The sequence below is a fragment of the Camelus dromedarius genome, chromosome 8, assembly GCF_036321535.1.
Source record: "Camelus dromedarius isolate mCamDro1 chromosome 8, mCamDro1.pat, whole genome shotgun sequence".
In the NCBI taxonomy this organism is placed as follows: domain Eukaryota; kingdom Metazoa; phylum Chordata; class Mammalia; order Artiodactyla; family Camelidae; genus Camelus; species Camelus dromedarius.
The window spans coordinates 51,153,793-51,181,205 of record NC_087443.1 but is presented as its reverse complement, the minus strand read 5'-3'; the positions used below and the strand labels follow the sequence as shown (position 1 = coordinate 51,181,205).

General features: G+C 38.3%; 1 long non-coding RNA gene across 1 annotated transcript; it reads left to right on the top strand.

Annotated features, from left to right (window-relative positions):
* The first annotated feature begins 310 nt into the window (after positions 1 to 310).
* LOC116155669 (uncharacterized) lies at positions 311 to 26,682 on the top strand. The gene is made up of 3 exons (XR_004139466.2): positions 311 to 389; positions 21,306 to 21,362; positions 26,639 to 26,682. It is a non-coding gene; the product is annotated as an uncharacterized LOC116155669 (long non-coding RNA).
* The last annotated feature ends 731 nt before the right edge of the window (positions 26,683 to 27,413 follow it).

The window sequence follows — 27,413 nt, the reverse complement described above, 5'->3', positions numbered from 1 at the left end:
CTTTAAACTGTCCCAGGGCTCAGTAGCAAAATGTATTACATATAGATTTTAAAAATTTGCTCACAAAATGATCCTACCAGGTCTTTTTGATAGGTGGCTTTCCAAAGCTTTTTCATTTTCTTCTGGCTTTGGTTTCCAGTTAAGAAAGACTTGTTTCTAAGTCTATTTAAAGTATTTACTCATACTTTTGTATTGCTCTGTTAAAATTTTCTGTTAGTTAATTTGGTGCTTGTTTTTCTTTAAATGCGTATTATTATTATAGTTTGGGTTAAATACTCATTAAACATTTTATGCTAATATTTTGATAAAGAATGTATTTTTTTTCAAACAGCACAGCAAGTTGGACAACAACAACAACAAAATACTTGCCTGACTTGGCCACTCCTGAGGTAAATTTTAACCAATGGACCTATTCCAGTTTCAAGCTGGATATTATTGTATAAGCATTGCCCTAGGAACATGGGTTATCTTTCCATTTCTTTAAGTCATCTTTAATTTCCTTAGTCAATGTTTCATAGTTCTCCACATGTCTTTCACTTCCTTGCATATATTTATTCCTAAGTATTTTATTTTGGGGGATGTAATTTTAAGAGGGATTGTAAATGGCCATATTGCCCAAGGCAGTCTACAGATTTAATGTGATCCCTGTCAGATTACCCAGGACATTTTTAGCAGAATTAGAGCAAATAATCCTAAAATTTACAAGAGATCACAAAAGGCCCAGAATTGCCAAAGCATTCCTGAAGAAAAAAGAATGAAGCTGGAGGAATAACCATCCTAGACTTTAGACAATACTATAGAGCTACAGTAATCAAAACAGCATGGTACTGATACAAAAACTGACATATGGAACAATGGAACAAAATAGAGAGCCCATAAATAAACCAACAAACTTTTGGTCAATTAATCTTTGACAAAGGAGGCAAGAATATACAGTGGAGTAAAGACAGTCTCTTCAGCAAATGATATTGGAATAACTGGAGACCTGCATGTAAATCAATGAAGTTATAACACTTCCTCACACCTCACACACATAAAAAAAAGCTCAAAATGGCTTAAAGGCTTAAGCCATAAAACTCTTAAAACATAGGCAAAACATTATCTGACATAAATCTTAACAATGTGCTTCTAGGGCAGTCTACCCAGGCAATAGAAATAAAAGCAAAAATAAACAAATGGGAGCTAACTAAACATGTAAGCTTTTGCACAGCAAAGGAAATCATAACCAAAACAAAAAGACATCCTATGGAATGGGAGAAAATATTTGTGAAAGATGATACTGACAAGGGCTTAATTTCCAGACTATACAAACAGCTCATACAATGTAATAATAATAATTTTTAAAAACCCAATCCAAAAATGGGCAGAAGACCTAAATAAACAATTCTCCAGTGAAGACGTACAAATAGCCAATAAGCACATGAAGAAATGTTCAATATTGCTAATTATCAAAGAAATGTAAATCAAAACTACAATGAGGTATCACCTCACACTAGTCAGAATGACCATCATTCAAAAGTCCAAAAATGATAAATGCTGAAGAGGGTGTGGAGAAAAGGGAAATCTCCTACACTGTTGGTAGGAATGTAATTTGATGCAGCCATTATGGAAAACAGTATGGAGATTCCTCAAAAGACTAAAAATAGACTTATCATATGAGCCAGCCATCTCACTCCTGGGCATATATCCAGAGGGAACCTTAATTCAAAAAGATGCATGCACCCCAGTGTTCATAGCAGAACTATGTACTGTAGCCAAGACATGGAAGCAACCTAAATGTCCATCAACAGGTGACTGTATAAAGAAATTGTGGTATATTTATACAATGGAATATTACTCAGCCATAAAAAGAATAAAATGATGCCATTTGCAGCAGCATGGGTGGACCTGGAGATTGTCTTTCTAAGTGAAGTAAGCCAGAAAGAGAAAGAAAAATACCATATTATATCACTTATATGTGGAATCTAAAAAAAAAAAAGTAACTTATTTACAAAATAGAAACACACTCACAGACATAGAAACAAACTTATGATTACTGGGGGGGTGGGGAGGGATAAACTGGGAGTTCGAGATTTGCAGATACTAACTAATACATATAAAATAGATGAACAACATGTTCATACTGTATAGCACAGGGAACTGTATTCAATATCTTTTAGTAACTTATGGTGAAAAGAATATGCAAATGAATATATGTATGTTCCTGTATGACTGAAGCATTGTGCTGTACACCAGAAACTGACACAACATTGTGAATTGACTATATACATAAGAATACATATAAGAATCGCCTTAGGTAGGCAGGGCTCAAAAAAACTTTTCCTCTTTTTGGGAATTTTTTCTTTTTAAAGAAACTTTTTCTCTTTTCCTTTTTGGAATGTATGAACATCTGTATACCAGATCTTCTCATTTTCTTCCCTAAACCAAGAAGATAAACCAACCCCCTCTGATAGGATTTGTCTTCTTGCAACAGCAAAAGCTCATGGGCAATTTCATAAAGACAGGACTGACTTACATGGGCAGAACCTAGTGACCTGGTGATTCATGGAGACTAAGGGACGTCCCGGTGTGGAGGAAAAGAGACAAGAATAAAAGAAAGGGGACAAGGAATGGCTTCCACTGAAACTGAGATCTGAGTTAACCATCACCAAAACCAGAAGAGCAGCAGAAGGCTGCACTAATGATATGGTCACACTTTTCCTGCTGTCCTATTGCAACTGAGGGCACAGCTTCCTAGAAATCTCATACTGCATCTGCATTTCTGGAAGGCTTTTCTCACCTATGATGTTATTCACCAACCTAACTGTAACAATAGGCTGCGTGGTGGGCGCTTTCTTGTGGTTGCTATTACTTACAGTGAGAAAAACACGATTTCGAAAGCTGAAATGGAATGTTCGTGATGTGAAAAGATTTTGTATTGACATTTAAATGACTGAAATACATAATTACTATTAAAATGCTTTTATAAATATATTTGGTCTAGGCATTTGGTTTAAGGAAATAATCGGAAATAAAGTAAAGATTTATGTACAAATCAGTTTATCTCAACATTATTTCTGTGGCATTTATAAAGCCAGCATCCAAAAGTGGTGATATGAACAAAGAAACAGATTAGTAACAATAACAATGGAACATAATTCCAAAATAGTTCAAGTTCTGTGTTAGTTAGGGTCCTTTGATTACAAGCAAAAAAAAAGAACTGTGGCTAACTTAGGCAGCAAAGGAATTTGTTCTAAGGATGTGGGTAGATTATGGATATGAAGGAAAACTTGAATATCTAGTTATTGTAAAAGATAGTTCCAAGGCTATGGAGGAAGGGGAGATGGTTCTCCTCCCAGGGACAAATGAATGGTTATTACAGGGCACTGTCATCAGAATGAACTAGCCCCAAATGTTTTCGGGTTTTTTTGTCAATTTACTCAAGCTTCAAAAATCGGGAAGGAGATTCCAAGTAGCCATACTTGTTCTCTGTCCACTGTTGGGTCAACAAGACACAGATACCTTGAGTAACAGTTGTATCAAGACCTCAGAGAACAGGAAGTGACAGCAGAGACTGGCCATTTCTGGGACACAATCAACTTGCATTCTCAGTTTCCTTTGCAGCTCGCTGGGGGCTACTGTACTGGATTCTGGGCGGTGGAATGGGCCAGGAGTGATGTAGGCCACCTCCAGGTCTGGCCCATGAAAACTCCTGCAGACACCTTGGTGCGCTCTCTGCTTCCTCATCTCCAGGCAACAAATAGAAAGACCAGTGCAAGACTCAGGGACCCTGGGGGATGTCAAATCTACCCTATGGAAGGAGCTGAGTTCCCACGTCACCACATGAAGGCCGCGCTCTAACATCCCCCCGGACAGTGACATGAGAGAGTCATGAAGTTTAATGATGTGAAACCACTGAGATTTGGGGGCTGTTTGTTTAAGCAGTTAGGATGCCCTAATCCTAAAGGATGAATGCTAGGCAGGCAAAAAACCTCACCTGATTCCACTTCGGTTTCTGTACTTGCATTTTGTAAAACACAGTGAAGAAGTTACACAGATCATTGCAATAATTTCTTTTTTAATCTCCAGTCTAATTCTCTCACATAGCTACTCCCACATTTTGTCCTCCAAAATTCTTGGAAAATCCCTCTTCGCATCCTAGCCCACACACCTCTTGTTCCTCAGCTTCAACATCACCTCTTTCCTTCTGAACCTGCATTACAGAAGCTCAAAGACGCATTAGGCAAAACAGGGCTCCCCTCTGAGGGTGAGGGAGAGAGAGAAATCAAAGAGCTGTCAGGTGAAGGGGAAAGACTGGGAAGACTCATACATTAGAAATATTGTAACATTTACGACAGTGAAAATTTGGAAACTGCCTAAATGTCAAACGATAGGAAAATGGCTAACTACATTATTGCATACTTGTTACTGGTTATGGGAACAAGAGAGATTTAGTCCCTATGCTCATGGGGCTGATAGTCTAACAGCCATTAACAGTAAACATGCTTTGGAAATATTGTTAATAATATGAAAAGAAAATTAATGGCGCAATTTCAAGTGAGAAATTCCAGGTAAGAAGCTGTATATGTAGTAGTAAAATCCTGATTGAAAGAAATTTATGTATGTAAGCCCTTGTGTGTGTGTGTGTGTGTGTGTGTGTGTGTGTGTGTGTGTGGGCCAGACTGTTAAAGCGGTTATCTCTGGGTGTAGGGATTCTTATTTCCTTTTTATATTTTTCTGTGTTTTCAAAATGTTAATGGTAAGTATATTTTTAATAATAAATGGGATTTACAGCCTATTCTTTTTCCTTTCCTTATACTTTTCTGCATTTTCCAAATGTCAGTAGAATGTATAATTGGAAAAAAGCATCAATCAATGCACAGTGTTGGTATCACTGTCTACAGAAGTGGCTTCCTCATTAAGTTGACTTTTGCCTCCAGTAGCTCTGTAGACCTGAATATATATGTGAAGGGTGTGTGGGTATTTATAACTGGATTTTTACAACAAAGTGGATTATTCCCCAAGCACAGTTTGTATATGCCTCCTTAGACTGTGTCACCGTGGACTCTGATAAACTTGAGCTTACCTTCCCTTCAAAATATAGGCACTAGAATTTCATCAGGTGGCTTTTAAGAAAGCTAGTTCATGTCCTTAAAATATGGAGATGAAATGGTTAATAACACTGGGCCATTCTGTTCAAATTTACTTAGTAAATTTGCTGTGCTTTCTTCTTGGCCATATGGAAATCTATAGAGATACTAAAATGCAATTTATGTTGTGCTGAAAGAAAATGACTTTTGCTCAATACAATGCAAAGCCATTGAATGCTGATCTTACGACATGTGCCCCTCCTTGAACTATCAGATGCCATTGAGAGGGGTGAGTGAATTATCCTAGGTGATTTTAATTTAGATTACTAAAACATTTCCATAGACATAGAAGTCGGAGTTGATTAAACTTTAAACTTATCTGATTATGGCACTTATTATATTATGGTGGAAGTTACAGGAAAGTACTTCAATTGATTGGATAATTATGAATAAATAGGGAACGATATGACTTAGAAAATTTGTTTCAATTATTTAAGTGATTGCTATATGAAGGAAATGATTGCTATATGAGGTTGTCTCAACATTGTATCAAATTGCCAGGCAGAAGCTTTGAAGATGAGGCTTTATGGTACCTGTGATGCTTAATTATTGTTTAATTGTTTAGTTTAAGAGATGAAAAGATAAAGATAAAAATAGGCAAATTCAACTAATAGAAACATTGACTTATTGAATATTATGCATCTCTAGCTTATCTCCTCAGCTGTTTTTAGAGAAGTCCCCCAGCAAAGGTATCATTAGGTGTCCTAAACAATATTCCTCCCTGAGAGCCTTTATTTTGTTTGCTGCTGTTCTGTAGTTAACATTCCTGATTAATGAGCGTGATCAGTGGACAGTTACACGTTTAAAGCGCTGACCTCCATGGAGGTTGTTTGATAGTGATCACTATTTTCAGCTTAAACTCAATCTGGGAGTTATGCTTCTTGCCCAAAATCTAAGAAATGAAAGCTTCCTTTATGCTGTAAAATGAATCAGAACAGGGATATGGACTAAACATTGGTAGAAGAGCTAGGGAGAGAGCATCTTTAGGTGTGTGTGTGTCAGTAGGGGCGGGGGTGGTGGACCCATTTAAATATTTCCTGCATGTCCATGTGCTTAAGTTAACTGTATTGTAAAACTGCACATGGATCTTGTTACAAATTGGGGTTAGTCTTTCTTCTAAAACTGTTGCCATCTCCATAAAGGCATGTCTTAAAGAACTCCTCCACCTACTACAGCAGACAGACAGATATCTGTTCTGGATGCTCACCCACTGACAATGAACAGAGGGGAAGACAGTTCTAAAGCTCTTTCTTTAACTCATGATCCCTGCTTCCCGAGCCATCTCAGCAGCTACCCTTCAGTGAAACAGTGCTCAGCTCCCAGGGATAGCCTGATACCAAGCAATTTGCAGGCTTACATTTCTAATATCTCTTACTGTTATCTCTTCAGGCTTCATCCTTTTCTCAGTACCAGGGGGCAGTTAAGTTTGAAATCAATTGGTAATGTCAAGCATGACTGTGAGTTGCTTTCACGGAGATTATAGGATATACAATTCTTAAGTTATACAGGTCTATGAGAGTATAAGATTGGCAATTTATATTTTTACAGTAGAGGTCTGCATCCTTCCTTCCTTCCTTCTTTCCTTCCATACCTTACATTATTCCATATAGGATTTAAGAAAATTTCTGTTCATTCATTCCAAGCCTTCCTAAACTGCATGGCTATAAAGAGGAGAGGCAGGCCAGCTCTGTCTGTTTTGGTGATTTATTTCCTCCAATACCTAAGGGAGGCAGAAGATGACTCATATTCCTTCAGCACTCCTGCTCCTCTCTGATGAGGTTCCATGGGTCAAAGGGAAGACAGGAGGAGAGATGTTCTAAGTTGAGACCCTTACTGTGAGATCTTGGGCAAATCACTTCTATTTCTTATCTACATAGTGGTAATTATAATGTGTCTGACTCAGAGTGTTATTGAAGCATCGAAGATAATAATGACTATACACTTGCCTTGTGAAGTGCCATGCTTTTATCAAGGATTGGTACTATATACCACTGATACATTTATGGACTAGAACTATAAGAAAGTGTCGCATATTGCTCCTTCAAGGAAAAGTATGCTGTATTTTCTTACTGGGACATAGGTATAAATACTTGATCAATTACCAAAACAGACAAAGACACTACAAAAAAAGAAAATTATAGGCCAATATCTTTGATGAATATAGATGCAAAAATTCTCAAGCAAATTTTAGCAAACTGAATCCAACAACACATAAAAAAGTTCATGTCCTGTGACCAAGCTGGATTCATCCCAGGTTCACAAAGATAGTTCAACATATGCAAATCAATCAATGTGATACACTATATCAATAAAAGACAAAAACCACACAATTATTTCAATAGATGCAGAAAAAACATTTGCTAAAATTCAACATCCATTCATTATAAAAACTCTTAAAGTTGGTGTAGAGGGAAAATATTTCAACATAATAAAAGCTATTTATGTCAAACCTGCAGCCAACATAATACTCAAAATTGAAAAGCTGAAAACCTTCCTGCTAAAATCTGGAACAAGACAAGAATGCCTACTCTCACCACTTCCATCCATCATAGTATTGGAAGTCCTAATCAGAGCAATCCTAACCAGACAAGAAAAAGAAATAATAGTTATCCAAATTGGAAAGGAATAGGTAAAATTGTCATTATATGGAGATGACATGATACTATATATAGAAAACTCTAAAGACTCTACACAAAAACTACTAGAACTGATAAATTCAGCAAGATAGCAGGATACAAGATTAACATACAGAAATCTGTTGCATTTCTTGACATTAACAACGAAGTATCAGGGAAACGAAAAAAATCCCTTTTAAAATTGCATCCAAAAAATAAATAATATACTTAGGAATAAACCTGACCAAGGAGGTGAAAGACTTACATGCTGAGAACTGTGAAATATTGATAAGGGAAATTAAAGATGATTCAAAGAAATAGAAAGATATCCCATGCTCTTGGATTGGAAGAATTAATATTGTTAAAATGGCCATACTACCCAAAGCAATCTACAGATTTAATGTGATCCTTATCAAATTACTCAGGACATTCTTCACAGAACTGGAATAAATAATCCTAAATTTTTATATGGGACCATAGAAGACCCAGAATTGCCAAAGCAATCCTGAGGAAAAAGAACAAAGCTGGAGGAATAACCCTTCCAGACTTCAGACAGTACTACAAAGCTACATTAATCAAAACAATATAGTATTGGCACAAAACAGACATATTGATCAATGGAACAGAATAGAGAGCCCAGGAATAAACCCACACAGTATGGTCAGTTAATCTTCAACAAAGGAGGCAAGAATGTACAATGGTGAAAAGACAGTCTCTTCAGCAAGTGGTATTAGGAGAGCTGGACAGCTGCATATAAATCAAAGAAGTTAGAATACTCCCTCACATGATACACAAAAATAAACTCAAAGTGGCTTAAAGACCTAAAGACATGATAATAAAACTCCTAGAAGACAAGATAAGCAAACATTCTCTGATATTAATTGTAGCAGTGTTTTCTTAGATCAGTCTCCCAAGGCAATAGAAATAAAAGCAAAACTAAACAAATGGGACCTAATGAAACTTACAAGCTTTTGCATGACAAAGGAGACCATAAACAAAATGAAAAGGCAACCTACAGACTGGGAGAATATATTTGCAAACGATGTGTCCAACAAGGGCTTAATTTCCAAAATATGCAAACAGCTTATACAACTCAATAACAACAAAAATAACAAACAAACAATCCAATCAAAACAATGGACAGAAGACCTAAATAGATATTTCTTCAATGAAGACATACAGATGGCCTACAGGCACATGAAAAGATGCTCAACATTGCTACTTAGTAGAGAAATGCAAATCAAAACCACAGTGAGGTATCACCTCACACGAGTCAGATGGCCATCATTAAAAAATCTACAAATAGTAAATGCTGGAGAGGGTGTGAAGAAAAGGGAACCCTCCTAAACTGTTGATAGAAATGTAAATTGGTCCAGCCACTATGAAAAACATATGAAGGTTCCTTAAAAAACCAAAAGTAGAATTGTAATATGATCCAGCAATCCTTCTCCTGGGCATATATCTAATTTGAAAAGATACATGAACCCCAGTCTTCATAGCAGCAATATTTACGATAGTCAAGACATGGAAGCAGCCTGAATGTCCATCAAAAGACGAATGGATAAAGAAGTTGTGGTATATATATACACAATGGAATACTACTCAGCTATGAAAAAAGAATGAAATAATGCCATTTGCAGCAATGTAGATAGACTTGGAGATCATCATACTGAGTGAAGTAAGAGAAAGACAAATACCATATAATATCACTTACATGTGGAATCTAAAATATGATACAAGTGAACTTATTTACAAAACAGAAACAGACCCACAAAGAAAACGGACTTGTGGTTACCAAAGGGGAAAGGGGAAGGTATAAATTGAGAGTTTAGGATTAGCATATACAAACTACTATTTATAAAATAGATAAACAAGGTTCTGTATAGCACAGAGAACAATATTCAATATGTTGTAATAAACCATAATGGAAAAAAATGTGAAAAAAAAATATATATATATGTTCTTTTTCACTATGCTGTACACCAAAACTAACACAACGTTGTAAATCAATTATATTTCAATTAAAAAAATAAAAGCATTTGATCATTGGTAGGGTCTACCCAGATTTAGGTATGGCAAATCAACCAGTACTTCCTTGTTTTCTTAAACTGGCACTTTTAAGGAAAATTTTTGGTTCTCCTACCAATTTCTCAGTGTTTAAAATGAGTTATTTTATTTGAGCCCACAAATATTCTTATCATTAAGATTTTATTATCTTCATTTTTTTTCCTATGGAGAAACTGAGGTACTGGTTCAAGGTCCTATGAGTGATGGAGGCAGTATTTAAACTGACTTGGGACTCCATGCTCTAAACCATCAAACTTCCTCTGCATGAAACTGCGAATTGTAATCAAAATCTGCCAAATAGTTAAGCCAAACTCATGGAGTTTCTGGTTAAATATGTCCTTTTTAGAGCATTTTTACTTCTCTTAGAACTCAGTAAAGTAGCAAAAATTATGAAAAACAGGGGAAAAAACCCTCACATTCAGTGAAACAATAAAATGGTGCCATCTCCAGTCTGCCCCAAACTGCACCAGATTGTGTCCCAAACCTAAAGACTCATCCTACAATTCTTCAGATTCATAGGACATCTGTGCTGTGGCAGAACACAGTTCGCTAAGTGGGGAATGCCCTGTGATGACCCCAGTTAATAGTTCTTACTGGCAGCAATGGCATCTCTAAAAGAAAAGCCTCACTGAATTTCCTATTTATTGTCTAAATCCATCCAAACAGCAGCAGAATAAAGCAGGGAAGCTCTGGTTTTCACCTACTCATAACATAGAATAGACTTGATTGACAGAGGAACTAAACCTCAGAGACAAAGGAGAGACATCCTCCCAGGACAAAGCATTACGTCTTCCACCTCTGGACTTGCCCTCTGGCAGATATCAGCAACCACATCCCACCTCTCTACCTTGACATTGCTCTCCACGTGGCTTCTCAGCTCCTGGTCTGAACAAGTTGGGACTTCTGAATTCCTAACTCTGCAGGAATGGCAAGAGGAGGCACTAGGGAAATTTTGATCAGAACTGTCAGGGCTGTGATGTGAATCCTTGTTCAGCTTTTACCTTTTCCATATAGGTACTGGAAATATGAGTCAGGAGGATGAATGTGGGCAATCAGATTCTGTATAGCACACAGAACAATATTCAATATGGTGAATCTAACTAGGGGTGCAAATTGGTTATGAAATTCTGAAGGACCCAAGTTCTAAATCCCAATATTAGAATTTCTTATACACTTAACTCTGTCTCCCACATAATTCTGAGTATGAGTCATCCCCTTTCTCCCTCTCCCAGGCATCTCTTTCAGTTTCATGTCTTTTGGTTCTAACTAATTTTGCCCCTGTTTATCCCTGGGTTTATTATTCATGAACAATCTTCATTACCATTTCAGTATTTCTCGGGGGAGGAAAAAATATTCCAGCAAGATGCTGAACAACACTGAACAGAAGTGTTACCTCCATGAACTTTCACTCCTCTGGAAGGCTGGAAAAAGACAGAGAGGGGTCTGTCTGTGGCTGAAAGTGACAGGTCCACAGCATGGGGCTGTATATACTCCAGTCTCTTTTGTAGTCTGTATGTTCCTTCTGCCGGGACTGGTGGAAATGAGCACTCTTTTGAAGTGAATGAATGTGTCCAGTTAGCTGTTTCCTCTTATTCTAATTAAAACTGTTAGCTTAACATGTACACCAGGGCTCCTAGCCCACCATATAAATTATGACAGACTTGATGAAACTGTGTCCACAACCATGAACTTGAATTGACTTTGTAGACTGTTCTTGATCACTCTCCCCTGTCCACGTTATTCCTTAGCTAATAGTTGGCTCCATTTAAAAAAGAATCACTATTTTTGTTTTAAAGGAAGTGGGAAAAAATACATCACAGAAAAATTTACCCAAAACATAGGAAGAGTTCAGACAAATGAGTGTATATATATTTTTAAAGAAATGACACTGTATTTTCTAAAAGGGAGTTCAAAGGGTTCTCTGTGAAGAGACTGTAATACATCAAGCAGGAAATGAATAGCATGTCAGTAGAACTTAGGGGAGAACTGCAAGATAATAAAATCATTACAGAGATGAAGCACACTTCAGAAGCGACAAGAATAAAGGAAACAATGCTGAAATCATAGCCAGAGATAAAAGTGCTGAATAGGCCTGCGGAATCACAGAAACAAAATGGAAAAGACAAAGACATTAAAAAGAGTATAAAAAAGTGATCAAACTGGAAGACAGAGAAAGCATAATCAACACAAGTATAATTGATTTTCTGAAGATGAGAACAGAATAAATGGAACAGGAAAAGTACTACAACATATTATTTATGCCTTCAAAGAATATTTACTGCATACTTATGTAACTCTAGACATAGAGGAAAAGTATTGAATAAAAATATAATAGAAGACAACTTTCTTGAACTAAATATAAACATGAAGTTGCAGATTGAAAAGGCACAGTATATCCTAGGAAGAAAAAAAAAAAGCTGGATATGGAATAACTGAAGTTAAAACATATCTAGGGGAAATTACTGAATTTTAGGAATAAGGGAAAATTCAGTGGTCAGAAAATGAAGCTCTATACAAGGGAAAAATACGTTTGGTCCCAGACTTTAGTGGCCCCACTCAGTGCCTGAAGACAATGGAACAGTATCGACCAGTATCAAGCGGCTTGGTTATGCAAGTGGAGAGTTATAAAACAGACATTCTCATTTATGTGGTTTCTGTGATCCAATCTTGAAAAATGTATGTGATGACAAAATTGGGCATTTTTTAGAAATGAAATCTCATAAATAAATTTTTATTTGAGATTTAGTAATTTTTCAGTTACTCTTTGGTATCTTCTGGAAAATTTTGAGAATACTAAATTTATAGTGAGAAAACTGTATCTTAAGAGGTATGTATTAACATGATCCCAGAATGTGAATATTACATCTAATCAAAATTTTCTTTGAAAATCTCTTCAGCAAATATGCGGCAGTGAAGGTCACTATTGTGGGGTAAGTTCAACATGGCCAATTTAATCTCCAGCTTTGGAGGAAATCACTGCTTCTTCATTAGAGTACTAGGTAAAATAGTAAGTCTGTGTTCAGAGGCATATTATGCAAACAATACCTCTTTTTTAATACCAAAGCTCACATTCAGTTCAGTGACATGCTAGCATGACCTTGTAAGAGAGTACATTGTCCTTGAAAGTGAATGAGGAACAACAGGTGGAAATCTCTCTCTCTCTCTCTCTCTCTCTCTCTCTCTCTCTCTCTCTCTCTCTGTCTCTTTCTCATGCTCCTTGAGTGAATGAAGGGAAAGGTAAGTTGAAATGTCTGCAGTATGTAAATTTATACTTTTCCTCTCTCTCTCTTTTTATATAAATGTGTGGTTTTATATGTGTAAATTGAAGAAATGCTTACCGTTGACTTAAAGAAAGACATAACACGTTGTGAGTTTGTTTTATTCAGGGTCTTGCTGAGGAGTAGAGCCAGATAGCCACTCAGTTAGCTCTGAGGAAACTGCTCCAAAGAGGTAGGGGGGGAGCCAGTTTATATATGATTTGAGGTTAGGAAATTCGTGCAGAAAAGCATAGTAATCTTAGTAAAAGATTACTGCTAATCACAAAGAACAGATATCACAAATTAATGATTTTAGTGCTTTTCTATGTTTGGAAAGATGCAAGGATCTGGGGTCATGGAAATTCTTCCTGAAGTATGCATCTAACTAAGAGCCTGCTTATCTAAAGAACAGAGTGCCTCATCCTGTTTTTCAGCCTGGATTCCTTTCAGGGTGCACCATCCCTGGTCAGTCGCTTAACCCTCATAGAACTAGTGGTGAGCAACATTCTTTGTCTTAGTGATCTTAAGTTTTTCTGCATCCACAGTAGATAATGTGACTCCATGGAATATTTTAATTAAAAACAGCAGGTAGTATAAGTCCATTTTACAGAAGATTTCTTTCTTTTTTCTTCCTTCTTCCTCTCTTCCTTTCTTTCCTTCCTTCTTTCTTTCTTTCTCTCTCTCTCTATTATTTATCTAATCATATCTCTCTGTGTACATCCTTCTATTCATCCAGCCATGCATACATTTGTGTGTGACATATATTTATGTAAATATATATGTGTGTGTATTTAGAGAGATGTGTGTGCTTGTTTATATATGTGTGTGTATGGACTGATACAGACATAGACATAGACATAGACATAGACATAGACGTACACGTACACATACACATACACATACACATACACATACACATACACATACACATAGACAAAGACAAAGACAGATTTACCTGAATTGATGTCCACCATGTGGTAATGATGCTAACTTCTGGTAGATAGGATTTGAGTACTTTTTTATGGTCTTTTTTCCCCTAACATTTGTATTCCTAGAATTGTTTTCTGAGAATGTATAATTCTATAAAACTCATAGTCTTTATAAAACTAATAGTTCTTTTCTGCTTTCTATACACAAAGACTTATACAACACTGACTCCTAACATGTTATGACATTGTGTCTGCAGGCAGACCTGCACAAACACTGCGTTTTGTACTCAGGTCACTAGGAAGCTGGCAGAAGCTGATCAGCCAGAGGAGTGGGTCTTGGGCCCTCTGTGCTGCATCTCCTCACCTGTTTCTCCTGTGGAGCTGGCTCTCAATTCCTAAGGATTTACTGATCATGTTGCCGAAAAACTGGCCTCTGTACCTCAGTAGCAAAACTGAGAATTAGAAAAGAACAGCTTTATTACTATGCCAGCCAGGCAAAGGGAAGTCACAGAAGGCTAGTGCCTCAGAGACTGAATGCATCTTGGGGTTGGTGTCCCGAGGTTTTATAGAAAAACCAGATGCAACATAAAGCTAACATCAATCAGGGCACTCTCCCGGATGCTGTATTCTTCTTAATCTTGAACCCACCTAGCATCATGGAGAAACCCTGGACAGTCTGTTCATTCTTCTGAGGCTATCAGCCCATGAGCACCTTCCTGGAATACTGCTTCTGGGTTAAAGGATAGCTCTTCTGGGTAAAGAATATATAGGGAGTAGAGAGTGTAATGGAAAATTGGGGGGGGGGAGGTGCTGTTTAGCACAAAAGCAGTTGAGCAAGTGAAGCAGAGATAGGGGCTTGTCAGATAAAAGAGAAAAACAAGTCCATACCCTGGCCTCAGTTTATTTCGTTTGGACTTTCCTATTTCCTCCCTCATACGGTCCTTCATTGTACTCCCAAGGAAAGTTTGTTATTTTGCCCAGGAAGGGCTGACATAGTGTACCCTGCCATCAGAGCCTGTCTCTTCCCACCAAACACTCTCTATCCTGGTTCTCAGGAATGATGGAAAGCATCTTTAGTAGAAACCATAGGGCATGGGGTCAAGGAAGAAAACTGTGTGAGCTGGTCCAGTGACCAGTGGCAGATGGAGTGGCCGGCAGGAATACCCCACAGGTGCTTTACCTCACACATGCCCTCTCTGCGCAGGTATACTTGCAGAGGTGTTGCTGTATTTCACTGACTTCTGCCCTCTCCGTGTATGCAGGAGTTCAGTCTGCTGTTGACAGAGTCCTCCCATTATTTTTGAGTATTCCCAGAGGGTTTTCTCATGTGCACTTATGTAAACCCCCCTACATCTTCTGTTCTGGACTCTCATCAGTGTTTGCTGCCCAAGAAGCCCCTAAGGAAGGGACTTCTCTGACTGCAGTCACCAGTGCCTTTGTCCAAATATGAATAACAAATAGATCCCCTGGAATGCTGCCAAACATCCCCATCCCAGTTGCAGACATTGTTGGGGGTGGGGGTGGGGGTGCAGGGAAAACCAGATTTGAGACTACCAGTATGCTGTTGTCTTATTTCTCTCATCTTTCTTCTTAGGCACTTACACAAAGACCAACTTCCTCAATCTCCTGTAAAAATAAGCAAGCAACCAAACAAATCATTCTCCTGGAAATCAATCAGGGGAGGCCACCTCCCAGCTCATTACATATGATCAGACATGCATGAATCCTAGTTCAGGCTCTATTCCTGAATTTTTTCAATGCAGGGTTAATTTGAATGCCGTGGATCGGATCCAAACCTTTTGAAAATCACCAACAAGATTTTGGGTTTGAATAACCTTGAACAATTGTTTATTTACCTCAATATGACTATTTTAAAATGTTAGACCCACTGATGTACAATTGGCCTAAACAAACAAAAAACATGTTCAGTGAAAGCAGCAGCCTGTTTTAGTTGCTTTTCCTCTTGTCATTCTAAAGACTTTAAATGTGTGAGTATAAATTCATGGAAAATTCTGTTTTTGTCTGTCTAGTAATGTCTTGGTTTCACCTTCACTACTGAAAAATCCATTTCTTAGGGTGTAACATTCTAAGTTGGCAGTTAACGTCTTTCAGCACTTTGAAGATATTATTCTGTAGTGATTTGACTTCTCTCATTGCTATTGGACAATAACCTGTTAATTTAATTCTGAGTCATTTATAGGCAGTTTTGCTTTTTGCCCTTGCTGATTTGGAGATCTCCTTGTCTTTGGAGTTGCCTTTTGCCCATGTTATGCCGCGGTATATCTAGCTTGCTCTTTGCTAGCCATCTTGAATCTAAGGATTGGTGTATTTCATCTCTCTTGAAAAATTCTTAAACATTGTGTCTTAAACATATTGTTTCTCCCTCCTTATCCCTTCTCTCTTCCAGAATTCCAAATAGACATGTATTGGAACTCACGCTATCTTTCTTGCCTCTTTAATTTTTCGTATTTTTCTCTTTTTATCTCTCTCTGTGTTGTTTTATGTGAGACTCACCTGGGGAAGCATCAGCATCTAAGCCAGCCTGGTGGCTGGGAATGTGCAGTTCCTTGCAGGCTGTCGGGCTGAGGGCTCAGTTTCTTGCTGGCTTTGGCTGGAGGCTGCCTTCAGCTCCTTCTTGCCTGGCCCTCTCAGTACAGTGGCTTGCAAGATGGCGGCTTTCTCCTTCCAAGAAAGCAACAGAGAGTGACTTCTGGTAAGATGGGATACACTTTATGTAACGTAGTACACACAGTTACCTACATTCTGTTACCTTTGGTATGTTCTGTTGATGAAAAGCAAGTCCCAGGACCTATCCACAGAAGGCACGGGAATCATGCACTTACCCTAGATTCTGTCTGTCACAGTGCACACACTGAAGTGTGTACATCTGTAATTTAATGCAAAATGAATCCATGTAACCACCAAAAATGAAAAACGGTAAGTTGTCTATATCCCGTAAGTTCTCTTTATGCCCCCTCTGAGTCATTTTACCCCTTCTTCCTACTGATAACTGCTGATGAAATTTATGATAAAACAGCCTCTTTTCTTTTTTTTTAAGAAAATGTATCTATTGGTATTCCACCTGGGAATGCATCCCTAAACAGTATGGATTAGTACAGGCTATTTTAAATGGAACCATCTTGTGTAAAGTCTTCTAGGTTTGCTCTGTTTAATTCAAACATCAGGTTTGTGAAATACACCTAGGTTCAGTGTGTAGCTGTATTTTGTTCATGTTTATTACGTTATAATAGTCCATTGTATAAGCATCACACTTTATCAAGTTGACTATTGATGGACATTGGCTTATTTCCAGTTTGAGGTTATTGTAAACAATGGTGCAAGAAACATTCCTGTACAGTATGTGTGCTTGCACTCGTTTATGTGGGGTATATACCTAGAAGTGGAGTCCCTGGGTCACAGGGCATGCGTATTTTCAATTTTAGTAGTTATGCCAAACTGTTTTCCAAAGTGGTTCTTCCAGTTTATACTCACCACCAGTAATGGGTGAGAATTCCTGTTGCTTCCCCATCCTGACCAATAGCTTATACTGTCAAGTTTTTTTTTTTTAATTGTTTTTAGTTTTAGCCCTTCTAGTAGGTATAAAGAGTAGTACCTCATGTGCCTTTAATTTTCATTTCTCTGTTTATTGATGGGGTTACACATGTTTTTATATGATTATCATTTTAGATCGACTTTTCATATAATTATCTATTCAAATTTCTTGTTCATTTTTCTATATAGTTATCTGGCTTTTTCTCACTCATTTGTAGGAGTAAATTTTTTTAAATGTTCATTAGACGTGAGCACTTCATCAGTGTAAATAATAGTAGCATCTTTTCCCAGTCTGTAGGTTATCTTCTTATTATCTTAAAGGTGTCTTGATTTTAATGTATTCAAGTTTGGCAAAATTTTCCTTGATAGTTACCATTTCATGTGCCTGGTTTATGAAGTCTTTCCTTCTCCTTAAATCATGAAAATAATCTCCTGCACTATCTTCTAGGAGCTTTATTTTTGGCCTTTGCATTTAGATCTACAATTTACTTTGAAATCATTTTTCTGTATAATGGGAAGTAAAGGGTCATGTTTCTTTTATTATATATGAGTTTACAATTGTTCTGGGACCATTTATTATAAATAATATCCTTTCCTTTCTACTCTGCTATGTTATCTTTGGCATAAATCAAATTTCCATCAATGTGTGTGTCTGTTTCTGGGCTCTCTATGCTTATATTTTCCAGTATTTCTATCTTTGCATTAATATTGCAGTCTAATTTTTTAAAAATAGACTTTATTTTTTAGAGCAGTGTTAGGTTCTTAGCAAAACTGAGTGGAAGGAACAGAGATTTCCTATACTCCCTTTGCCCCCCCACATGCATAGCCTCCCCTGTTTTCAACAGCTCCTACTAGAATGGTATGTTTGTTAACAATTGATGAGCCTACATTGATACATGATTAATAATCAAAAGTCCATAGTTTACATTAGGGTTCATTCTGCGTGTCATGTAGTTGTTTTTGTTTTGACAAACTTTTAATATTATGTATCCACCATTATCGTATCATACAGAATAGTTTCACTGCCCTAAAAGTTACCTGTGCTCCATCTAGTCATCCGTCTTTCCCTTCCCACCTCAAACCCTGGGAAACCACTGATTCTTTCACTGTCTCTATAGTTTTGCCTTTTCCAGAATATCATGTAGTTGGAATCATACAATTTGTCATCTCTTCAATTCAGACTGGCTTCTTTCACTTAGCAACATGCTTTTAAGTTTCCTCCATATCTTTTCATGAAGTGGTAGCTCATTCCTGGCTAGCCCTGGATAATAATATTCCATTATTTGGATGTACCACAGCTTATTTATCCATTCACCTACTGAAGAGCATAATGGTTGTTTCCAAGATCTGGCAATTATGAGTAAAGCTGTTATAACCATCCATGTGTAGGTTTTTGTGTGGACGTAAGTTTTCAACTCCTTTGGGTAAATATCACGAAGTAATTGCTGAATCATAAGGTTAGGGTGGATTTAGTTTTGTAAGACACTGCACCATTTTGCATTCTCAAGAGCAATAAATGAGAATGTCTAATGCTCAACATCCTTGCTAGTATTTCATATTGCCAGTGTTTGGAATTTTGGCCATTTTAGTAGGTGTGTAGTGGTATCTCATTTTAATTTGCATTTCCCTAATGACATGTGATATGAGGCATCTTTTGTATTGCTTATTTGCCATCTGTATCTCTTCTTTGACACAGTATTTGTTAAGGTTTGACCCAGTTTTTAATAGAGTCATTCATTTTCTTATTGTGTACAATCTAATTTAATGTGACTTTCTAACTTCATAAATAAAGTCTCCTACCTTGGTTCTTATGTAACTCCCCTGCCCTGACCCCCCACCTTTTAAAAATAAATTACTAGGTTTGTTTTGCTAATATATTGTTTAGGATTTCTTGTATGTATGTTCAGGACTGAGGTTTGGCCTGTAAGTTTCTTTCTTGCAACATCTTTGTCAAGTTTTGATAATAAAGCTATTAATGGAATCATAAAGTAAATTAGGTAGTGTTCATTCTTTGTGTATATATTCTTTGGTAGTATTTTCTTGTGAAGTCAACTTTCTGTGAGCCCATGTTTTTTTTTGTGGAGGGGGCAAATTACAAGGTTTTAAATTACAGAATCAGGCTTTGAAATTGTTCATAGTCTGTGCATATTTACTATATCTTCTGTATCTATTTTTGTAAATTTAATTTTGTTTTTTTTAGGGATTTAGCTCATTCATCTCTTCTCTTTTTCTTGACTAATATCTCCAAGAGTTCATAAGTTTGTTAGCTTTTTTAAGCACATAACTTTTGGCTTGGTTGCTATTCTTGTATGTATTATTTCTAGTTCATTAATTTCGTCCATCTTCTAATTATCTTTGCTAGGTTTTTATACTTTCTCAGGATGGATGTCAGGATGTTTATCATTGATTTTCAATCCTTCTTCTTTTCTAATACACACTTTAAAATGATAAATTTGCATCTAGTTGTTTCCCACCAGTTTTGACGTGTCATTTAAAAAACAATTTACATACCTTCTAATTTCCATTTGAATTTTTTTCTTTGACTCAAAGGTTACTTAAAAATGGCATTTGTGAAACTGCAAACCCTTCAGGGTTCTCTGTTATCTTTTTGCTATTGATTTCTGTGTGGAAGTAATTGTGGAAATCATCTTAGATGATAATGTCTGCCTCCAGTAAAGATCTGAGTTTGCTTCTGCTAGGTGTCTGGGGACCTAGCAATTCAGGATGAGCTTCAAAGATTGATGTGATTCAAAGCTGAGCTGCCGTCTCTCTGAATGCCTATTGATTTCTAGGAAACTCCTGCTCCTTCGGTGTAGCCCCTCAGGGCTCTAAACAAAGCTTCAGGCTTTTACCCGTCTTCCCCTTTGGCGTGCACTGGGTTTCCATTTAGCTCTGTTAGATCATTTTGCTTCTACTGCTCAGTTTCCTCCTGGAATGGGCAAACACCCACAGCAGAACAGCAGCCTCTGACACCCTTAGACCACCGACTATCCCAGGACCTTGGCATCACTTTCTTCACCATCCTGTGAGCTCTTCACTGCCCCTGAACGATATGTTTTATATTTCACCCTTTAATTGTCCCCAGTGGAAAGGTTTGTCTGTATTCCTTAGCCTGTGATTATTAAAAGTGGAAGTTTTATTTAGTTCTATTTCGTTTCATCCTGGTCAATTTTGATATTTACTTGTTCTTGTCCTATACTTAAGAAGCTTCTTTTATTTCTTTAAATATATAAAACATTCTTATTTTGTATTCTGTATCTGATAATTCCAATACTTGAAGTTTTGTGGATTTGATTCTACAGTTTCGTTTTCGGATTTTTTTCAGGTGTTGCTTTTTTACTCTAGTGTCTTCTTACACCTCACCAGTTTAGGGATTTTTCATTGTGTGCTCAGTCTCCTAGGAACTTTATCTTGAATTCTGTGAGTCTTGCACTTAAGATATTTTAATACAGAAAGGATTTTCTTTTGCTGCTGCCATGTTCCTGGGAGCATAAAAAACCTGAACCACCTGAAACTAAAATTTTAGTTTTGGTTTTCCTGGGCCACTCAGACCATTTGAGTTTTGGCCTCAAATTTGCCTGATTCTGAGCATATATTTAGGAATTCTAAGGGGCCTTTTCCCTAGCAACTTCCACAGCCAAGGCCAAGAGAGTCCAGCATTCCTGTCCATCTCCTTCGAGGGTGGGAATCCGTGGTGGGGGAGGGGCTCCAGGTTTCAGTAGCGTCTCTGATTGACCTTTCACCTTGTTCTTATAGGTTGGTTTCCAGTCTTTGGCCTGTTAAATCCCGGCTCCAGAACTCCCAGGATTAATGGTAGATTGGTGCCTGCTTTTGACCCTTAAATATTTCTTCTTTCCCCACAAGGCCAGCTATAAATTTAAAAGAGTTTTAAAAGATTTTAATCCAGAGTTTTAAGTTTTAGGGCTGTTCCAGGAGCAGTTTCTGTAACAATCTAATTAGTCATATCACTGATCAGAAGTCTCTCCCTGGGCATTCTATACTCTGTGATTCTAAAATGACTTTATTAATGCATATTACATTATGGTTATGCTTGTTACACACCACTCCTTCCCTGTCTGCATTTGCCTGGGGTCTGTAGGAGTCCAATACATTTTGACCAAAAGGAGGGGGTGTCCAGCCATCAATCTGATGTTTAGTATATTGTACAGGTCAAACATTTGGTAATTAAGTAGATTCTTCATCACTAAAATGTGCGGTTTTGTTCAGACACACCAATCGTTTGCATGTCCTGATTTGCTGTTATTATTTTAGATACATGAATAATTCATTTATTTTGATTTTGGTTTATCTGGCCATCTCACTGCTGCTCTATCTTTTGTGTAAAAATACCAAGAAAGGAGGGATTATTTTAGAACTAGATGTTACTATACAAGTATGGCTAACCTGTAGCGGCAGGTAATTCTGATTATAATCCATTCCTTTCTCAGCATAGTCTCTTGAGGCTGGGATTACATAGCAGAGGTCATTAGCATCACCATTATACTGGTGCATCATTTTGGAGCATTAAGAAAAACTGAGCCCCAAGAGTAATTTGGGATTCTTAAGGAGTTTACTTACTGAGTGATTTCTGTTATAATTTATTAATCCCATTTTATCCACAAGAAATCTCATGTGAGTAATCAGATGACTTACTGATGTATTGAGAAGTATCACAAGCTAGGAGAAAACAGAAGCCAGCACATTAGTCCTTATGGGTAAACCAAGCTTCTTCCTAGGATTTTGTTCAGGTAGACTGTGAATTGTAAGAAGTGCCAGGTTGACAGTAGCGAGGCCCAGCGTGTTTATTGCTCTGCTTGCTCTGCACGTGGAAATGAAGTTGGAACATATTCAGTAACGTCCATCTGAGGTCAACAAAGTACAGTGAGCAATAGAACAAATTTGTTACTGTTCTGAGCTCTCACTGGTGCTCACAAATAGTATCCTCCTCATATGAAAATGAGAGACAATGGTCATTCATTAAGAAGGAGGTGAGGGTTTGGGGATTGATATTTAGGAATGAAGACAGATTTGGTCCAGACTGTGCACACTCGGCCAGTGGAGCTAGCCATACACCTCGTCTGCTGACAATCGTAAGAGGGGTAATAATTAAACAGGCTGATGTTCTGCAGCATTTTATAATTTGCAAAGAGGTTTTTATTTACCTTCTCTTAACCTGTTCCTCTCAAGAGCCCCTTGAAGTTAAGGAGGCAAGGATTATGAATCTGTCCTTTTACAAAGGAGGAAACCAAGGTTTAGAGAGATTCCATGACACAGCTGAGAAAGAACTCCAAATATCCTGGTTCTCAGGGGAGTGTCCTGTCCCTACACCAGTCTAGTGATTTGGCAGGACTCTTGCTGCTGTGGGAGGAGAATCCACACAAAATGGAGCCGCCTGGGCCTCCTGCCCTTGACGTGTTCTGTGACTCAATTCCCCGACACACTCATTTTATGGACTTCCTGGGATTACCATGTTATAGCCTCTATGTGCTTAATTCTTGAGCCTTACTTTGGAATAAAACAAACACATCAAAAACTCGTACCAGACAGTATTTGGTGACTGCAGTGAGTGGAGAGTTTATAAAAGTGAGAGGGAGTCATGCTTTGGGAGATTTCCTTTTATCTCTTGTGTATTTATTTCTGTTATTTGTTTTTTACACTTTTTATTGAGTTACAGTCATTTTACAATGTTGTGTCAAATTCCAGTGTAGAGCACGATTTTTCAGTTATACATGAACATACATATATTCATTGTCACTTTTTTTTTTCACTATGAGCTATATTTCTGCTATTATTAATCAAGTTAATCTTGTCTCCTTGCTTCCCAATGGTATAACGTTCTCTGGAATATTCCTCCCATTTCTTGTCTCCCTTTTTTCATCCTGCTGTGAGTTGACAGTGGATGGAGGTGGCTGACACACTGGAATGCAGTGATGTGACAAATAGCATTTCCCCAAGAAACCCAAACAAAGTGACATGTTTGATAGCTTTTCCTTCACTTGTATTAAGATCTGAGGGCTCCCGTAATCTATTTTTCTAGCCCTTTCCAGGTTTTGCCTTGCTGGTCCATGTCCAAGAGGAGGTTAGCTTCCTGAAACATTAATTTAGGAATTGTCCATTAGTGGGATTCAGAGAGGCAACAGAAGACAGCACCCAGAGATTCATTAGACTGTTGATTTGGCTTGTCTGGACCAAAAGTTTCTTATTCTCATTAAATTTTATTGACATTTTTTCTTTCCTTCCCTTTTTTAAAAAAAGTAATGGATGGTTCTCTTTTTCAGCTCCTATATCCAACCTGTCACAAGCCCTGTGTGCCCCACGTTTTCCATGATCTGTCTCCATTCCTCTCTCTGGAGCCCACTGTCATTGTCCTTGTTCAGGCTTGAGCAGTTCTCAAATCATCCATCCATCAACTTTCTAACGTGTCTCTCTGCCTTCATTTTGGCCCCCCCACCCCACCATTCCTAGTGCTCTCCGAGAGAGATTGTTACAAAATGCAATTCTCGTCATGGTACACCTTGTTTAGACTCTTTCACTGTCTCCTTATAATTGTCACTAGTTTAACTCAGAAGACTTTCCAGATGTTGGCGCTTATTTCCTCTAGAGCTTCATTTCTCACGCAGGTACCCTTTGTCCAGACAAACTACATCATTTGCACTCACCTTAAGGCACCCTGGTATTTGCTGCCTTTGACCTTCATATATACACAGTTCCATATACCTTACGTTCTTACCCACCTTGTGCACCTGGCTATCTGCCCTATACCTTCACAACTCAGAGGAAGCCTGATTTTTTCTGCTTAGCATCCCCTCCCCCAGCCGACTTAGATGCCACCCCTTCCTTCTGCCCTCCATCCTCACTTGTCCCATAGCACATGTCGCATGGAGTGCTCATCACCTGTGAGCTTGTCTGTCTTTCCCACTGACCTGTAGATTCTTGAAGGAAAGAACTGGGTCTTACTTGACTTGGCATCCCTAGTAACTCTCTAGGTTCTTTCACATACTGGGCATTTAAGACATGCAAGAATGGGTATATCTAGTAGAGAGTGCTGAGCATGCACAGGGTCCTGGGTTCAGTCCCCAGTACCCCCATTAAAAATAAGTAAATAACAACAACGACAAAAAAATGCAAGAATGAGCAAAAAAAAAAAGAAAAAGAAAAAACCCAAAGATATCCTAGAGAAGTGACTTTAATTGCCCCATGTCATGGGTAACTCTGCTGCCCACACGGGTACTGGACTGATTCTAGAACTTTCAGCCGGCCAAGGATGCAGTGAGGGTGTGGGCCTGACAGCTGGTTCAGTTCCTGTCTGGTTGTGCCAAGTGTGATATGACTCAGGGGTAAGCAGTTTCCCTCTCCCTCCCAGCAGCTCTAAACGCCGCACTGTGCAGTGAATGTAGTGTTTCCCCCGGAGAGTCATTGCCCTATTAAGGTTTGATCTTTAAATGTCAAATACAACAAAAGTATGAGTAACCATAAAGATACTCAAATTGATTCTTTGGAAAACTGAACTAGAGAGATGCTCCTTTAAAAAAGTGATTTCCCTAAGGCCACACAGCTAACAGTGACATCTGGGCTGGAACCAGATGTCTTGGCCTTCTGTTCGGGGGGTTCCTGTGATACGATTCTGCTGTTATGCTCAGTTCTAGGTGTGTAAGTATGATCTATCCTGCTTACTGCAGTGAGTACCTGGTCCCTGCCCTCAGTAATTCTGAGTCGGTAGGTCTGTGTGGATTTGCAAATCTCCAATTCTGTGTCACCCCCTGGGGAATTTTCATGCAGGTTAGAGGTGTAAGCTTCTGAGTGAAGACTTGACTCCCAGGACCAGACCCCTCCCAGGGAGTCTGTGTATCTGTTGAGGGACCCAGGTCTGCCAGTTAGGCTTAAAGGGGATGGAAATATTTGAGAGGGGCAAGGGTATAATCTGCTGCCTTGTGCTTTTTATGTAAAATGTTATTTCTTTATTTTTTTTTTAAAAAAAAAAATAACAGAACTGGGCTCTTGAACATGACCATCTGCTTGGAAACAATAACTGACGTAAGCAGATGTAAGTGGAACAGCAATGTGCTCAGAGCTCACGGATTTCCACTCAGGGTCAGTCCCCGGCGGTGATGTCTTGGGAAGTGGAAGTTGATCACTTTCCTCTGTGGTTGGGGCTCTTTTTTTCCTTGCCTTTGGGTTTCCTGGTATTTTATCCACAAGTGCATCACAGAAGGGAGTGGTGTCTCATCGCTTACCACAGAATGTCTAACCTTACTTCAGAATTTCCCAATATTGCTGAAAAATGGTTCCTCTTTTCTTCTAACTAGAAGATTTTTTTAAGGAAGCAGGACTGCTTTCTTCTAAACACATAAAACTTTCAAATTAAGTAGAAAACTGTTTAAAAATATTGCTTAGAGACTCAGTATCAACGTTGAGCACAGTCAGTCTCTAGTAAATACCATGTATGGAGTGTTGTTTTCCTTACGGGGTGATCATTTGTCCCTTCAGGCTGAAAGGTCCTTAATGAAAATCTGATCCAACCTTTATGTGTTACAAGTGAGGAAATGCAGGCTAAGCAGGAGGTGATTGAATAAGAGGGTATTGGATGCATATGAGTAAAGGGTGTTCTGAAAAGGAAGACAGGGGTCAAGTTTCACAAGGTGTTTGTGAGTCTCTGACTAATCTCACAGGCTGGCCTCTGTCGGGTCTCCAGGCCCATAAGACAGTGACATATCACTGGACAGGTTGGTTCTAAGGGTTTTAAATCCAGGTGGTCTCTTGATGGCTCTCTGACCACTTTAATTTGACCTCAGATTTGTTTCATAGACGTGTGATGGGGCAAAGGGGAGGGTCTGTGATTTAGAAGGGCAGCAATTCTGGCATGCTCATCACTTCTTTTGAGGGGGGAGTTTGATGTCTCAGCTAATAGTCATTTTTCCTTAATAGAGAAAGGAGCCTCGTTTCAATTCACCCCGGGTCTCAGTATTAGAGATATGTGTAGATTAGACACCAGTGGAGACTTAGATGAGGGTCCCTTATTAAGTATCCAGAAGGATCATTATGATATCCTACTCTTAATTGTAACATTTTCTCTCTCTCTTTTTCAAAAGAACAGGACTTTCAATAACATTCCTAAAACCATGCCTCCAAAGGTGAGTGAAAAAAGCAGCTTTCAATGTAAACCCAATCTACAATAGCCCTTAATATCTTTTTCCTTTTTTCTTTGCTATCCTTCTTATTTAAAATGAGGGGGAAGGTATAGCTCAGTGGTAGAGCACATGCTCAGCATGCATGAGGCCCTGGGTTCAGTCCCCAGTACCTCCATTAAATCAATCAATCAACCTGGTTTAACCTCCCCCCTGCCAAAAAAAAATGAATTATGTTAGAGTCAAAGACTCTTCCCGGAGCCAACTTACCTATTAAGCACCACGGCATTCCCGAGCCATCCCTCTCTCTTTCCCAGTCACACTCCCACAGCTCTCGGTGGTTTCCTTTCATCTCCCCTTCAGGTCTCTGCTTGCACCTCCCCTTCAGAAGCAAGCCCTTCCCAGGCTGTTCTTCATAAAACAACTGCCCCTTCCCTCCCTTTCTCAGCACTCCCTAGTCTCCTTTCCTGCTTGTCTTTTCTTACTGCCAACTGCTCTATTTGTTTGATTACTGTCTAGCTGACTCCACTAGAAATTAAGCTCCCTAAGGGTAGGGATTTAAAAAATTTTTTTTTTCTTTTTTGTTGTTTTTTTTTGGGGGGAGAGGGGTAATTAGGTTTATTTATTGTAATGGAGGCACTGGGGATTGAATGCAGGACCTTGTGCATGCTAGGCGTGGGCTCTACCACTGAGCTACACCCTCCCCATCCCCCCATCCTAAAGATAGGGATTTTTATGT